The sequence below is a fragment of the Teleopsis dalmanni genome, unplaced genomic scaffold, assembly GCF_002237135.1.
Source record: "Teleopsis dalmanni isolate 2A unplaced genomic scaffold, ASM223713v2 unscaffolded_contig_3329, whole genome shotgun sequence".
In the NCBI taxonomy this organism is placed as follows: Eukaryota; Metazoa; Arthropoda; class Insecta; order Diptera; family Diopsidae; genus Teleopsis; species Teleopsis dalmanni.
The window spans coordinates 1-5,169 of record NW_024034711.1 but is presented as its reverse complement, the minus strand read 5'-3'; the positions used below and the strand labels follow the sequence as shown (position 1 = coordinate 5,169).

At 28.7% G+C, this 5,169-nt stretch overlaps 2 non-coding genes and 3 pseudogenes across 2 annotated transcripts; all 5 read right to left on the bottom strand.

Annotated features, from left to right (window-relative positions):
• Nucleotides 1–113, bottom strand: LOC119665056 (annotated as a pseudogene; the record flags this gene model as incomplete).
• Nucleotides 114–1,441: 1,328 nt separating this feature from the next.
• On the bottom strand, nt 1,442–1,560 carry LOC119665054 (annotated as a pseudogene).
• Nucleotides 1,561–2,510: 950 nt separating this feature from the next.
• Nucleotides 2,511–2,629, bottom strand: LOC119665053. Its single transcript, XR_005251332.1, has one exon. It is a non-coding gene; the product is annotated as a 5S ribosomal RNA (ribosomal RNA).
• A 1,029-nt stretch (nt 2,630–3,658) lies between these two features.
• Nucleotides 3,659–3,777, bottom strand: LOC119665052. Its single transcript, XR_005251331.1, has one exon. It is a non-coding gene; the product is annotated as a 5S ribosomal RNA (ribosomal RNA).
• Nucleotides 3,778–4,714: 937 nt separating this feature from the next.
• LOC119665055 lies at nt 4,715–4,833 on the bottom strand (annotated as a pseudogene).
• Between the last annotated feature and the right edge of the window lie 336 nt (nt 4,834–5,169).

Genomic DNA, 5,169 nt, shown 5'->3' with positions numbered 1-5,169 from the left:
CAACACGCGGTGTTCCCAAGCGGTCCCCCATCTAAGTACTAACCGCGCCCGACGCTGCTTAATTTCGGTGATCGAACGAGAACCGATGTATTCAACGTGGTATGGTCGTTGGCAAAGAAAGTGTTTCAAAAAATCTACATCTACCAGTATTTTAATCTTATTCTTATTCTTATTCTTATTCTTATTCTTATTCTTATTCTTATTCTTATTCTTATTCTTATTCTTATTCTTATTCTTATTCTTATTCTTATTCTTATTCTTATTCTTATTCTTATTCTTATTCTTATTCTTATTCTTATTCTTATTCTTATTCTTATTCTTATTCTTATTCTTATTCTTATTCTTATTCTTATTCTTATTCTTATTCTTATTCTTATTCTTATTCTTATTCTTATTCTTATTCTTATTCTTATTCTTATTCTTATTCTTATTCTTATTCTTATTCTTATTCTTATTCTTATTCTTATTCTTATTCTTATTCTTATTCTTATTTATCTTATTCTTATTCTTATTCTTATTCTTATTCTTATTCTTATTCTTATTCTTATTCTTATTCTTATTCTTATTCTTATTCTTATTCTTATACGTACTACTTACTACGTACTATATATTATATGGAAAATGGAAAATGGAAAATAGAAAATACTCTAAAGCTATTTCCAAAGCTATTTTATTTTATTTTTCATTTCAATTTAAATAAAATAAAATAGAAAAGTTTCTTTTTTCTTCTTCTCTAGTGAAGTTAATATGAACAGAATAGAAAAATTAAACTAAAACTGTTATTGAACATATCCGTGTTTGTATTTTACATGCTTAATTATGTAGTACTATTGCCTGTAATATTAACTTCAATATTAACTTTAACTTTAATTTTATCTTTAAGGAAGAATAAAATTATTATATATACTTATATTTTTATTAAAAAATTTAACATATGAATGCTAGTGCTACTGCTAGTGCTAGTGCTAGTGCTGGTGCTAGTGCTAATAAATAGGCGCAATCAATAGATTGTTGTTTTATTAAATTTTATACAATGAAGACAAGGAATATAAGCAAAGCTTCTTAAATAGTAATTTTACTTGAAAAGTTTTCTAACATTTAAGGTTTTCATTTACGCTGGCACTCGTACTCACACTTGCACTCGCACTCACACTCGCATACATGCCTATTGTACATTTTATATGGAACTGAACAAAACTTGTGCTTACGGTGCATTGCGTATACGACACGATTACGATTTTCAAAATTCAAAATTCAAAATTCAAAATTAAAAATGATGCGAGTACACGTATACAGCAGAAATTAGTTAAATAATTGCGTTTTACATAAATAAATAATAGATAGGTGTATAAAAAAAAATATTATTATTTACAAAATAATATAAAAAAAATTAAAACCGGAAAAAAAAGGAAAAAAGTAAAAAAGTAAAAAAGTGTTGTGAAGCCAACAACACGCGGTGTTCCCAAGCGGTCCCCCATCTAAGTACTAACCGCGCCCGACGCTGCTTAATTTCAGTGAGCGGACGAAAACCGATGTATTCAACGTGGTATGATCGTTGGCAAAGAGTGTTCAAAAAATCTACATCTACCAGTATTTTAATCTTATTCTTATTCTTATTCTTATACGTACTACTTACTACGTACTATATATTATATGAAAAATGGAAAATGGAAAATAGAAAATACTCTAAAGCAATTTCCAAAGCTATTTTATTTTATTTTTCATTTCAATTTAAATAAAATAAAATAGAAAAGTTTCTTTTTTCTTCTTCTCTAGTGAAGTTAATATGAACAGAATAGGAAAATTAAACTAAAACTGTTATTGAGCATATCCGTGTTTGTATTTTACATGCTTAATTATGTAGTACTATTGCCTGTAATATTAACTTCAATATTAACTTTAACTTTAACTTAATCTTTAAGGAAGAATAAAATTTTATACATACTTATATTTTTATTAAAAAATTTAACATATGAATGCTAGTGCTACTGCTAGTGCTAGTGCTAGTGCTATTGCTAGTGCTAGTGCTAGTGCTAGTGCTAGTGCTAGTGCTAGTGCTAGTGCTAGTGCTAGTGCTAATAAATAGGCGCAATCAATAGATTGTTGTTTTATTAAATTTTATTCAATAAAGACAAGGAATATAAGCAAAGCTTCTTAATTAGTATTTTTACTTGAAAAGTTTTCTATCATTTAAGGTTTTCATTCACGCTGGCACTCGTACTCACACTTGCACTCGCACTCGCATACATGCCTATTGTACATTTTATATGGAACTGAACAAAACTTGTGCTTACGGTGCATAGCGTATACGACACGATTACGATTTTCAAAATTCAAAATTAAAAATGATGCGAGTACACCACGTATACAGCAGAAATTAGTTAAATAATTGCATTTTATATAAATAAATAATAGATATGTGATATAAATAAAAATATTATTAGTAACAAAATAAAATAAAAAAAAATTAAAACCGCAAAAAAAAGGAAAAAAGTAAAAAAGTGTTGTGAAGCCAACAACACGCGGTGTTCCCAAGCGGTCCCCCATCTAAGTACTAACCGCGCCCGACGCTGCTTAATTTCGGCGATCGGACGAGAACCGATGTATTCAACGTGGTATGGTCGTTGGCAAAGAAAGTGTTTCAAAAAATCTACATCTACCAGTATTTTAATCTTATTCTTATTCTTATTCTTATACGTACTACTTACTACGTACTATATATTATATGAAAAATGGAAAATGGAAAATAGAAAATACTCTAAAGCAATTTCCAAAGCTATTTTATTTTATTTTTCATTTCAATTTAAATAAAATAAAATAGAAAAGTTTCTTTTTTCTTCTTCTCTAGTGAAGTTAATATTAACAGAATAGGAAAATTAAACTAAAACTGTTATTGAGCATATCCGTGTTTGTATTTTACATGCTTAATTATGTAGTACTATTGCCTGTAATATTAACTTCAATATTAACTTTAACTTTAACTTAATCTTTAAGGAAGAATAAAATTTTATACATACTTATATTTTTATTAAAAAATTTAACATATGAATGCTAGTGCTACTGCTAGTGCTAGTGCTAGTGCTACTGCTAGTGCTAGTGCTAGTGCTAGTGCTAGTGCTAGTGCTAGTGCTAGTGCTAGTGCTAGTGCTAGTGCTAGTGCTAGTGCTAGTGCTATTGCTAGTGCTAGTGCTAGTGCTAGTGCTAGTGCTAGTGCTAGTGCTAGTGCTAGTGCTAGTGCTAGTGCTAATAAATAGGCGCAATCAATAGATTGTTGTTTTATTAAATTTTATTCAATAAGGACAAGGAATATAAGCAAAGCTTCTTAATTAGTAATTTTACTTGAAAAGTTTTCTATCATTTAAGGTTTTCATTCACGCTGGCACTCGTACTCACACTTGCACTCGCACTCGCATGCATGCCTATTGTACATTTTATATGGAACTGAACAAATCTTGAGCTTACGTGCATTTCGTATACGACACGATTACAATTTCAAAATTAAAAATGATGCGAATATACGTATACAGCAGAAATTAGTTAAATAATTGCATTTTATATAAATAAATAATAGATATGTGATATAAAGAAAAATATTATTAGTAACAAAATAAAATAAAAAAAAATTAAAACCGCAAAAAAAAGGAAAAAAGTGTTGTGGAGCCAACAACACGCGGTGTTCCCAAGCGGTCCCCCATCTAAGTACTAACCGCGCCCGACGCTGCTTAATTTCGGTGATCGGACGAGAACCGATGTATTCAACGTGGTATGGTCGTTGGCAAAGAAAGCGTTTCAAAAAATCTACATCTACCAGTATTTTAATCTTATTCTTATTCTTATTCTTATTCTTATTCTTATTCTTATACGTACTAGTTACTACGTACTATATATAATATGGAAAATGGAAAATGGAAAATAGAAAATACTCTAAAGCTATTTCCAAAGCTATTTTATTTTATTTTTCATTTCAATTTAAATAAAATAGAAAAGTTTCTTTTTTCTTCTTCTCTAGTGAAGTTAATAGAACAGAATAAGAAAAGATTAAACTAAAACTGTTATTGAACATATCCGTGTTTGTATTTTACATGCTTAATTATGTAGTACTATTGCCTGTAATATTAACTTCAATATTAACTTTAACTTTAATTTTATCTTTAAGGAAGAATAAAATTATTATATATACTTATATTTTTATTAAAAAATTTAACATATGAATGCTAGTGCTACTGCTAGTGCTAGTGCTAGTGCTGGTGCTAGTGCTAATAAATAGGCGCAATCAATAGATTGTTGTTTTATTAAATTTTATACAATGAAGACAAGGAATATAAGCAAAGCTTCTTAAATAGTAATTTTACTTGAAAAGTTTTCTAACATTTAAGGTTTTCATTTACGCTGGCACTCGTACTCACACTTGCACTCGCACTCACACTCGCATACATGCCTATTGTACATTTTATATGGAACTGAACAAAACTTGTGCTTACGGTGCATTGCGTATACGACACGATTACGATTTTCAAAATTCAAAATTCAAAATTCAAAATTAAAAATGATGCGAGTACACGTATACAGCAGAAATTAGTTAAATAATTGCGTTTTACATAAATAAATAATAGATAGGTGTATAAAAAAAAATATTATTATTTACAAAATAATATAAAAAAAATTAAAACCGGAAAAAAAAGGAAAAAAGTAAAAAAGTAAAAAAGTGTTGTGAAGCCAACAACACGCGGTGTTCCCAAGCGGTCCCCCATCTAAGTACTAACCGCGCCCGACGCTGCTTAATTTCAGTGAGCGGACGAGAAACGATGTATTCAACGTGGTATGGTCGTTGGCAAAGAAAGTGTTTCAAAAAATCTACATCTACCAGTATTTTAATCTTATTCTTATTCTTATTCTTATACGTACTACTTACTACGTACTATATATTATATGAAAAATGGAAAATAGAAAATACTCTAAAGCAATTTCCAAAGCTAAAATAAAATAGAAAAGTTTCTTTTTTCTTCTTCTCTAGTGAAGTTAATATGAACAGAATAGGAAAATTAAACTAAAACTGTTATTGAACATATCCGTGTTTGTATTTTACATGCTTAATTATGTAGTACTATTGCCTGTAATATTAACTTTAACTTTAACTTAATCTTTAAGGAAGAATAAAATTAACATACT